General features: G+C 37.9%; 1 long non-coding RNA gene across 2 annotated transcripts in view; it reads right to left on the bottom strand.

Moving 5' to 3' along the window:
- Positions 1 to 1,494: 1,494 nt before the first annotated feature.
- The window catches only part of LOC117679252 (uncharacterized), a 54,531-nt gene continuing 44,285 nt past the window's right edge, over positions 1,495 to 11,740 (bottom strand). For both annotated transcript variants that reach the window (XR_009622261.2, XR_004595330.3), the window contains exons 2-3: positions 3,236 to 3,321; positions 1,495 to 1,738 (exon numbers count right to left, since the gene is read on the bottom strand). This is a non-coding gene — a long non-coding RNA (uncharacterized LOC117679252). The remainder of the gene's footprint in view (positions 1,739 to 3,235; positions 3,322 to 11,740) is intronic.

Raw genomic sequence — 11,740 nt, 5'->3', positions numbered from 1 at the left:
TTTTCTAGTTTTCTCCTCCTCCTTCTGTTCTTAATGGTGGTGCTAAAATTAAGATTTTAACACACAACCTTTCTCTTTGGATTCTGTGGTTTTCATTGTATATAAAGGGTCCTAACCATCTTGGACATTTCTCTTTCCAAAAATGAAGGTTGGAACATCAATGTATGAATAAAGTATCAACTGTATATTTTAAAAAGCTACAGGATAAACAGAGAAACATATGCTCCATAATTAAAAACAAAAAGTAGAATTGATTAATAAAATGTAAGAGCACAGTATTATTTTTGGCACATGGTAAACAAAAGTTGAAAATACATCTTAGATTATACTTCTACAAGCTAGATGTTTTTGTTTGTTTTATAAATATCCTTGCATTGTTTAGATTAGAGTTTTCTTCCAGTAAAATAATACATGATTTTAAAAATGATGGAAGATGAATTTCTATTCAGAGAGGAGGTAATGTGGGAACAAGGTTTTAGAGTTATTGTTTGGCAAAGCTGTATGTCAGTAAAATAAATAAATAAATAAATAAACGCTGCAGCACATATGCAGCACATATGCATGCCATATGACAAATGTCCCATAAATATATTTCTTCTATCGTTATTGGCATATTAAGTAGTGAAAGCACAGATGGATAGAGCAGGAAATTTAGCAGGAGCAACTGCATTGTATCACAACCAACACAGAACAAAAATGTCTAACTGCCCAGAGTCACTTCTCATGAGATGTGTGGCTCTATAAATTTGATTAATAAACAAGTTGCTTTCATCTTGGATAAGTAAGAGAAATTGCAGGGGTGACCTTGACCTCAGAGTAGGATCCATATGCTCTAACTACATAGAATTGCTAGGAAGATTCAGAAACGTGACTGCCTTCACCATCAAATATTTTTGAGCTCGATTGATAATCTCCTGCATTTAAAGGAAGAGAGGCAATTTTGTGACACATCTCATATTTTGTCTGCGTAAGGACCCAGTTACTACTTTCAGCATCTCCAAATTGTGTGTGTGTGTGTGTGTGTGTGTGTATAATTTATATTTTACTGATAAAGAAATAAAGGGAGACTAGTATAGATCTATTTCAAGCTATTTAGCGCTCATCAGCTAGCCATACCCTTACTTAGATTCGAACTTGGGCTGCCTGCATGTTAGGCAGTTGTATTAACCTCTGAGCCACAAGTTCTCCTCCCTTCATCATCTTGAGCTAGGGGATAGATTAAATGTTTTTCTATCAAGACACTTGGTCTACCCCAGCATGTGGGAGAGAGGATACTGCATCCCTTTTGCCTTTCAGCTCCAATCCAAAAGCCCTCAAGCAGTCGCATTCACGACAAACCATTTTATACCAAATTTATATTTCGCAGTATGTATGTATGTATGTATGTATGTATGTATGTATGTATGTATGTATAGGATATATATATCTGGCTGGAAATTGTAATATCTGGCGTATGCTGGGGAAGTCTAAGAGCTGAAGTCCACCTATCTTTTGTTGTTGAGGTTGTTGAGGTTGATCTACCAGGATAAGAGCATTTGGTTCTGTGTTCAGGCACTCTTTCCCATTTGTGATGTTTTATAACCACTGCACTTGGAACATCTTTGTCAACAAAGACTGTCTTCTCCCCAAGAACAGGCAGCATTCTTCCTGATCAATGAGTTCTCCTTAGATATGCTCTTATTATTCCTTGGCTTTGATTCAACCTGGTTCAGCTCTTGGGTCATCTCTGACTGCAACACTGTCAAAAATCCAGCAGTATTAAATTTTTGGACATGCACACTACTACAGCTGCAGTACATATACATCTACAAAATCAAGCACCATTTTTAAGGGTTAAAAGCACTTACAGTTTTCAGAACATTTTTATAGTTAAGTCGTTTGGCTTTCCTAAGAAATAATTCTTCCCCAATTGTTCAGTATCAATGAATAATGTTTAAACTTGACTTTTTCTTATTTGTTCACTTAATCTTTCCCATTTTCCTAACTTTTAGCATGCATGAAGTTCTTCAGGCATATACAGTGATAAGGAACACTGCACTTTTGTCTGTATCAGGAGCTTAAGAAGGGATTGTTGTTTGGGGTTTGAAGGCAAGGAGATTAGTGAGTAATAACTGGCCTATCATTCTAGATTGGCAGTTCAATCTAAACCTTTGTAGGAGAGTAATCCCATAAATATTTGAAAAAGTGAGGTCAATGCGTGAATGCTAAAATTTAAAGTAATCTTTCCCAACTAATTTCCCTTCAGTTTCTGTATATTGTTCTACCAGCTCTTGGAAATTCCACTGATAAGGTTATCTTGGTTGAGGAATATTGGTTTAAAATAACAGTCATATAGAATTTCCATGAGAATAATAAATGTAAAAATAGTTAAATAAATCAGTTGTCTGAAAAAAATAACTGGAAGGAATGACAATGAATATTGAAAAAACTAGTTTTCTTTAGAAAAGCAGAATGCAAACACTGTGTTGGAAGAAATATCTATATGGTTCAGTTCCAATCCAGGAGAAAGACACTGGAAACATGGAGGCTGATTGGAAATATGGGTTATTGATGAAGCAGAACCATATGGGTTCTGGGCAGCTGCCCACATGGAGTTGAGAGTGAGGGATTTTTATACCTTATCTTGGGCTTTGAACTTCAGCTTCCTGTTCCTGTGCAAGAACATGTATTCTATTGGATGTTGTAGGGGTCATAGCTGGATCTGTAGGTTGTCTGAGCTACGTTTGGTTGAAACCTGGAAGGTGATTCAATGTCCCCAGGAGATTGTGCAATGTGGTGAGCTCTGCTACTAGATGGTAGAGCGTTAATCCTATTATGATCTGAGGGGTCATGTCTTAATCCCATCATCCTGGAGCTGGAGGTCTTTGTTTTATAGATAGGCTGGCCCAATCTTTCTCAATGGGCATAAAATATCTCCTGGGGGCTATTAAGAAAGACTTGGGAGCTGCTTTCTGTCTCCAAGAGCATGTTTCTCTATTTCTCCTTTAGGGCATTACAATATTCTGCCTTTTTAATATTTCCTAAAAATTTCATTTTTCTGGGAGGGGATGGCTTCCCACAACTGCCAAGTTGCAAACTAAGTTTTTGTTTGTCTTTTTAACACTGTAAATCAGCCTCAAAATAAATATTTTTATTTCCCCAAATCATCTATTATATCCTTACTTAGGTATCTTCCACATGGCTAGATTTAAATTGATAGCAAAACAAAGGACTATTTGGTTTTCAATTAACTTACTTTGGAAGAAAGATGCCTACAGAAGCCTGCTCAGCTGAAGTCTTTGCTTCTTATCCTAATGTGCCCCAATGCTCTTCAAGAAACATCTGAGAAGAGAGAGGGAGGAGAAAACATCCAATACTTGAGTTGCACTGTGGAAAGATTCTACTCATTTCTTTATTTTTAAATATTATTTTTTATTCTTCCATGACAATTGCATGTAAGTGATCTGGGAGGGCAGTTTTTTCTGATCAGATACAAATAATTGTAATAAAGAAATAAAATAGGGAGTCAGGGACATGCATTGTTTTAATTATTACCTTGGGCTGCCAATCTTTCTTCTATTATGGAATTACCCATGCAGACAATAAGATAAATCATACCGTCTAAATCATGCTGGCTGGAGAATTCTGAGAGTTGAAGTCCACAAGTCTTAAAGCTGCCAAGTTTGAAGACCTCTGGTCTAAATACTGTTCAAAACTTTCCTATCTGTTGTGGGTAGGCAGAAGATCTATAACCCTCAAACTATGTGTGCTCCCCTATCAAGTCTTCAGGATGACTTTTTGAACTTCATAGGGCCTTCATCTAGCCTGACTAGGTGGCTCAATGGCTAAGACACTGAGCTTGTTGATCAGAAAGGTTGGCAGTTCGGTGGTTCAAATCTCTAGTACAGGTTTCCTGTGTGAGCAGGGGGTTGGACTAGATGACCTCCAAAGTTCCTTCCAACTCTGTTACTTTTTATCTTTAACTTCCATACTTTTAATGCTTGAACAATGAGAGTTGGCAAAGAATATGAAATCCAATGGCAGCCCTCTCCATCTAAGATCAGACTTCTCTCCCGAAATTCAAATTTAACAGTTCCCCAGGCATAGATACGCTATCCCAGGAACCATAGGATTGCATCCTTAAGGAAAATGCACCAACTTATATTTTATCAAAGAATTCTGTAGTACAGTAATAAAAATAAGATTCACAGTCTGTCAGAAGAATCATACATTCTATTCCTTTTAGCAATAAACAATATGTATGCAGAATCCAATCTGGGTCAGTCACCGGGACCAGAGGTTTAGTCTTCCAAGCTTTTGGACTTGTCCTGGAGCCGCTCCTCAGGGAACTTCTCTCTTAGCAGAATGTGTGGTTTGGGCTATTTAGGGGCCCTCTTATGATTGAAGCCTGGGAAAATAGGCTCCTTGTCAGTCAAGAGGAGTGCTGATTTACCACCAGCTTATCAAGTACTTAGGAGCCAAGGGCTTGGCAGGACAAGGAAACAACAGCCAATTACTTAATAACCAGCCATCAACACCCCAATCAACAACTAAAAAGCCACACACAACCAGGCACCACATAAATACTACACAGAGACTAGCCCAAAGCACACTGGATCCTGCAACATGATCCTAGGTCACATATATTTGTCTTCATTTGTAACAATATTTATCCTCTATAACAGGAGTCCCCAACCTTAGCAACTTTAAGACTTGTGGACTTCAACTCCCAGAGTTCCTCAGCCAGCAAAGCTAAAGTTGAAGTCCACAAATCTTAAAGTTGCCAAGGTTGGAGGCCCCTGCTCTATAATACCCTCTAATCCAAACAGTATAATATTTTTTTTCCAATAGTATCTTTTGATTTATAACTTAACATTCATAAATTTTGATAATAAATTAAATACTGTAGAATATTTACATACTGATAATAAAAAAATTAAGAAGGCTTTGTTGACCTGTAAATTGTGGAATGGTATTTGGGGAAGTCTGCTGAATATTCAAATAGTAGTGGTTTTTATCTTAGGCATTTGTCTAACTTTAGTTTACAGTGGACTTCAAGCATGCCACTTTGTCCTGATTAGGCTGATCTCAGTAACTCTCTCTGTTTTCTGTATTGCTTGAAAACGCTCCCAGCAATGAGAGGTCAAAGTGATCCTTTGTTTTTTTGTGGTCAGGTTGCACTACTCTCAAAAAGGCTGCAGTTAGTGCCCAGCTAAGCCTGGGCATGGATTTAATCAGGAACCATAAATTCAGAAGAACACCCAAATTGCTGACCTACTCCTTCATGGTTAAGAAACAACATTGGTGGTAACTGAGAACTGCAATGTACAAACAGTAACTTAATATCACATTCAGATTCAGACACAGGAAATAATATTAACTATATCTACCCTAGTCTGAGGTAAGGTAAAGGTAACATGCGTGCTAGTTGTTTAAGTGAGATATTTGTTAAGTGAATTTTGCCCCACTTTACAACTTTTCTTTCACATAGTTAAGTGAATCACTGCAGTTGATAAGTTAGTAACTGGTTGTTAAGTGAATCTGGATTTCCCATTGACTTTGCTTGTCAGAAGGTCACAAAAGGTGATCACATGGCCTTGGGAGAAAGCAATGGCCGTAAGTATGAACCTGTTGCCAAGCATCTGAATTTTGATCCCGTGATCATGGGCATGCTGCAAAGGTCGTAACTGTGAAAAATAGTCATAAGTCACTTTTTTTAGTGCTATTATAACTTTGATCGGTCACTAAACGAATGGTTGTTAAGACAAGAACTACCTGTAAAGAGAATAGAAAAGGAATAACTTCCAACTATCTGTGTTTCAGGGATGATCTGAGAGAACACCATTCAAAATGGTCAGACCACAATTTGCAAACCGGTAGTAGTCGTCAATAATAATCGGCAGGGTTAAAGGTAAAGGTAAAGGTTCCCCTTGCACATATGTGCTAGTCGTTCCCGACTCTAGGGGACGGAGCTCATCTCCGTTTCGAAGCTGAAGAGCCAGCGCTGTCGAAAGACGTCTCCGTGGTCATGTGGCCAGCATGACTAAATGCCGAAGGCACATAGAGCACTATTACCTTCCTACCAAAGTGGTCCCTATTTTTCTACTTGCATTTTTTTACGTGCTTTCGAACTGCTAGGTTGGCAGAAGCTGGGAGAAGAAACGGGAGCTCACCCCGTTATGCGGTGCTAGGGATTCGAACTGCTGAACTGCTGACCTTCTGATCGACAAGCTCAGCATCTTAGCCACTGAGCCACCCTAGTCTGAGGTAGCAAGGTACAATTAGGTATTGTCAGCATGTTGGTCATATTATGTCCTGAGTTGTCAGATGTTGTAGAAGAAGGACAGGTAGAAATTAAGGATGGAGTCAAAAGAGTTTCTACATAGCCACAAATGGATTAAGTCCAATCCCTCTTGAACTCCTTTGACCTTAACTAGTGCCAAGATAGTGCTAACTATTAATTGAGTATATTCCTCTGATTAGTATAAATTAGTTCAATTGGAACTTCATGTGTAGTCCTGATATTTCACTCATGACAGATGTCAATGCCTCCTCTATTTTCCTCTATCTTTTCCCATCAATAAGCTTATCAATCTCCTTATGGATGGATGAGAAAGGCTTAGATTCAACCATAGCGGCTATGGATTTGGGGGCCATTCAGGGAATTTCCATCATTCATTTTTAATGGAATAGCACTCATCCCAACAGAACTGGTGTGCAATGTGGGAATCTTCCTGAACTCTCAGCTCCTGGTCAAGGAGTAGATGCCATTTATGCCCTAGAAGTATTGTACAAATCCATTTGTGTATATCAATTGTTCCCATTCCTGGATCAGGAGACCCTATTTACTGTCCCCCAAGTCTTGGTCATCTCCCATTTGGTCTATTGCAATGTATTCCACATGGCATTAGCCTTGAAGCTAATGCTTCAGAAGCTAACTCAGAAGCTACATGTTGTGGTCCGCCAGCAGCCTGCAGAGCTGGCAGTGGAGTTGGACAGTGAGGAGGCTGAGGAAGAACATGGGCCAGTCCTGGAGGCTGGGGAAGGCCCGGATGAGGGCTCTGCATTGGAGGGCAGAGATGGGGCCAGGCCATCTGGGAGTGATGTGCAGACTCCGGAGCCTCCAGAGTCTGACAGCAGAAAGGCAGAGGAACAGGAGGAGCCTGTTCCTAGTGCATGCATGAGAAGAGCTGCCAGAAGGCAAGAGCAGCTAAAGCAAAAAGAGCAAGGCCAAGAGATGATTGGCCCTCCCATAAGGCTTAAAAGACCAGCAACGGCTCTTGGGCTCTTTGTCGGAAAACAACGTTGATAGATTTGTTTCTTGTCTTGCTGCATTTATTTCTTGTTGGCGTCTTCTGCTTCTGAACTTTTGCCAAGAAAAGCCTTTGGCAGTTTGCCACAGTAGGCCAAGGTTGGTGATAAGGCTGAAGAATTGTGTTATGAAGAATTTGTTTTGAATTACTTTGGACTACGCTGAGAATGAGTTAATTCTCAGCTGTTCTAGTAAAGTCTGTTTGTTTGGAACTGATTGCGCCTGATAATACCTACTTGGGCCTGGGTCACAACACTACACTTGGTCCAGGGGTAACTTGGTCTGTGGAATAGCCTACCTCCCAGACTAGGATGAATCTGAACCTGAGTCAGAGTTGCTGTTCGTACATTGGCATTCTCTGTTGCCACCAACATTGTTTCATAATTGGCAGGCACTACTCATGAAGAAGCAGGTCTGCAATCTGGGTAGCCTTCTGGATTCCTGGTTCCTGCTCAAACCCATGCCCAGTCTCAGCTGTTGCACTAACTTCAGCCTTATTGAGGATAGTAGAACGTGACTACAAGAGTCCAAGGATCAAATTGACTTAAGGAAAACTCTGAAACTCTCTTTATCAATCAATCTGACATGGCCCTGCAGCTTATCTTAGGTAGCTAGCAGTGCTTAAGCATAGTATGACCTTCAACTTCAGTTTCTTTGATTCTTGGATGCTGCCCAAAGCCATTGAGAATCAGGCAATATTTGAGTTTATTTATCTATTTATTTATTCAATATCATTCACATAATTAAAGAACCAAACAATTTGGTAAACAAAATACAATAATAAATATACACCTAATAATTAACTATTTAAAACCCAATTAAAAATCAGGTTAAAACTACGAAACATAAAAGGCAGACAAGGTGAAATTCATGAATCAATCAGAACAGCCAAATTATTAAAAGGAAATCTCCTATGTAAGTATCGTGCATATAACTAAAATGAACCTGGGCAACCATATACAGTAGATCCTTGCCATTTCAAAAGAACAGAGAAATTCTCTCTCTTTTTCTCCAATTAATGCAATTGCAACCATAATAACAACATAATGTGCAATCAGGTACCCCGTGGTAATGAATAGAAAAATTCTTGTGCTTCCCAAGTTTACACATATATGCATCTATCACTACTTAACGTAGTCTGCACTCAAACCCAACTGTTGACTAGACTGAGGCAATGGCAAGTTGATTTCAGATAACTTGAAAAGGCAGAAAACTCAGCTTAGCTTTTTTCTTGACTCTGTCGCTTTGCATTGTATTCAGTCTAAGTATATCATAATTGCTGGCTTGCACTTTCAGGTGGATGTAATAAAACTGCAGTTAGGTTATCAGTATGTACTGTATTTTCAGCCAATGGTTGAGCTTTTTCCTTCAAGTCTAGTTGTTTTTTAACTTGAGAGGATGGATTCCAGTGTGTATGGAAGCCATCACGATGGTTTAAACCCACTGATGGTGGGTTTAATATCTATACATCTTTCTCTCTCTCCTACTCATTGACTTAGAGATGGTGTTAGGCTACTTCGATTCATAAGCAGCAAATGTTGGCCATAAAGTGGCTAATTTAACTTGTGCCAAATCTTTCTTTTGTTGACAATGGTAGACATACATGGTAATATCACCTGATGCATATCTTACAAAGACTTAGTGTTATATTTTTTGTTGTATTTTTCAGTTGGTTGATTCAAAAGGGCAGTTCCTGCATCTTTTTGGAACATTAATGGTCTTGTGAATCTGGGCATGTTGAAAATGCCACTCATGCTCTACTTTAGTATTTTATAACAGCATTTTAAATATTCTTATTTCTCCAGTATGCTAAACATTGCCAACTCAGAAAGGTCAACTCTATGACCATTCATTACTCTCTGCATAAATTGCTATTTTGTGAAAATAGCAGATAGAATTTGTCAGGATTTGATTCTACCGAGAATCAGAAAATCATATAAGGACCATTCCCATATTCTTACATATTCGTATTATTTTTATATTGTTTTTGTTATTTTAAATACTAAATGGTATGCTTAATAATTTTTTACAGTTTTAGTATTAATATAAATCAAATTTCCTCAGGGCTGTAATGTCATACTATTGCAGTAGAAATGTTAGTTTTTAGTTATTTTTCTTATTTTATATCTCATATATCTGGTTGTTATTGTTGGAGTGACTATAATCCTGACTGCTTTTCTTATCTTATTATGGTCTATGAGTGAAATTTTTAAAAAATGGAATTTGATTAAATAAAATAATGTGGATATATATATAGAATTGTAAATAAAACCAGATTAAAAATTGTGCATGCTTAACATTGCAAGCTAGGGTTCTTGTAGATAAGGGCAACAAAATGAACCACAATAATTTTCACTTAGCCCTAAATGTATCTGAAACAAAAGGGCATAACCCAGTCAAAATCACACACTGAGCTACATACTTTAATTATATCCAGATATAAACAACAATTTAACTGGCTGATGTGCACTATTATTGATTTTTTTTAAAAAAAAGCAAGCTTGTTTGCCCATTATTTCAAGTTGACTGAAATTCAGCTCTGTTGGAAAAAGCCAGCAATGAGCCAACTCTTTAAATGTTGTGTCTTTAGAGCAGCAAATGAGTAAGACACAAACTTAATAGAAATGGTGATGTTCAAAATTATATGTCAAATGTAATAAACAGAAGAAACACAGATGATTGCTCCCAACCATCTCATACCAGTTAAGACGTGCATTAGCAAAACTCAAAATAAATAAACCCTTTGCAGTAGGGTGGCCTTTAAAAACAAAAGTAAAGTAAAGCTAGCTTGACCTTAAACAAAACTGTCTACATCCTTCTGCAGAGAAGCTTGTGACTCTAAGTTGGTACTAAAAAAAAATAAAATCCCAAATCACTTCACTTTAGTCCTGAAATCCATCTGCTCCTGGAATCCCAGGGGATCAATAGCAATTACTTACGAGTGTTTTTGAATCACAGATTAGATGAAAAATATTGGAAAAGGCTTCATATTGGAAATCAAAGCACAGATGCAGATAAAGCTTAAATAACAGGTAATGTTTCTTAATTTGACATGCTAATCCTTCTTTTTGAAAATCCAGACATGTACCCTACACTGTCATGGCTACTTCTTACAGCTTATCCTTAACAATCTCCTTACCAACACAATCCAACCGTGTCACGACCTAAAGAGCTTCTAGGTAATAAATGAAAAATAAGTTCTTTTTCAGAGTCGTACAGGGGCAAAATATTCTAGTTTGAATGGGGGAAATATAAAGTCAAAGAACATCAGATTTGTTATTTTCAATGTAAATTAGAAGTCTCCATCTCTAGTTTGTTTGTTTTTTTTAAACTCAATGTCATTTTGAAACTTCTTTAGTAAACTAAGGAAAGACTAAATTTGATTTCCAACCCAAGTCTTACCTGTGTCACTTGCAACATTCCTTGTTAACAGTTAGGACAGTGTTAGTTTTGGCACATTTATCAAATATCTTTCAAGCACAACAAATATCCAGATTTACCCTGAGCACACTCAATGCAAGCCAGTATCTCTCATTCTAGAGAATATGTGGCAAGCCAATATATTATGACTTCCCTCTCTCTCTCTCTCTCTCTCTCTCTCTCTCTCTCTCTCTCTCTCTCTCTCTCTCTCTCTCTCTCTCTCTGTGTGTGTGTGTGTGTGTGTGTGTGTGTGTGTGTGTGTGTGTTCAATTCAGTGTTGACAGGTCTCTGCTGTGTACTTGGCAATATTTCAGTGGTGGTTTGCCATTGTCTTCTTCCTAGGGCTGAGCGAGAGGAACTGGCTCATGGTCATCTTGTGCCTAAAGCAGAAGTAGAAGTCATAGTCTCCTTGTTTCTTGGTAACGACTGGACCAAACTGGCTCTCTATATTACAGCTTAGATCCCAGCAAATAGGAAATGTATATGTAGCTGAATTCTACTAAGGTTCCAATTGTCTCTAATACAATTTTGCTTGCTCCTTGTTTACTCAAATAGGCTTTACTCAAAAAGGAAGATTAGGTTATTATTATTATTATTATTGGTTAATCTTTGGTGAGATTCACAGCCTTTGAGGCTGCTTAATAGCTCAGCAGCTCGAGTCCTAACCAAGGACCTAGGAACTGTTAAGGTATCGTCGGAGGATGTAAGCTGTTACGAGTAAGGTGGTTTTTTGTAGAGTCAAAATGTTCAAGTCTGGCAAATTTAGAATTTCTAAATAGCGGGGTAGCCCTTTGGGTATTGCTCCAAGGGCTCCAATTACAATCGGGACAACACACCATTTCTTTTTCCACAGTCGCTCAACTTCAATTTGCAAGTCCCGGTACTTTGTGATTTTTTCTTGCTGTTTATCTTCAATCCGTGCATCACCAGGTATTATTATTATTATTATTATTATTATTATTATTATTATTATTATTATTATTATTATTATTATTATTATTATTTTCCTGGTTCTAGCAGCTTGCCCTG

The sequence above is a fragment of the Pantherophis guttatus genome, chromosome 2 (genome assembly GCF_059756535.1).
Source record: "Pantherophis guttatus breed Tessera chromosome 2, ASM5975653v1, whole genome shotgun sequence".
NCBI classification, from domain to species: domain Eukaryota; kingdom Metazoa; phylum Chordata; class Lepidosauria; order Squamata; family Colubridae; genus Pantherophis; species Pantherophis guttatus.
Note: the sequence above shows the minus strand (reverse complement) of the source record. Positions and strands in the feature narration are given on the sequence as shown.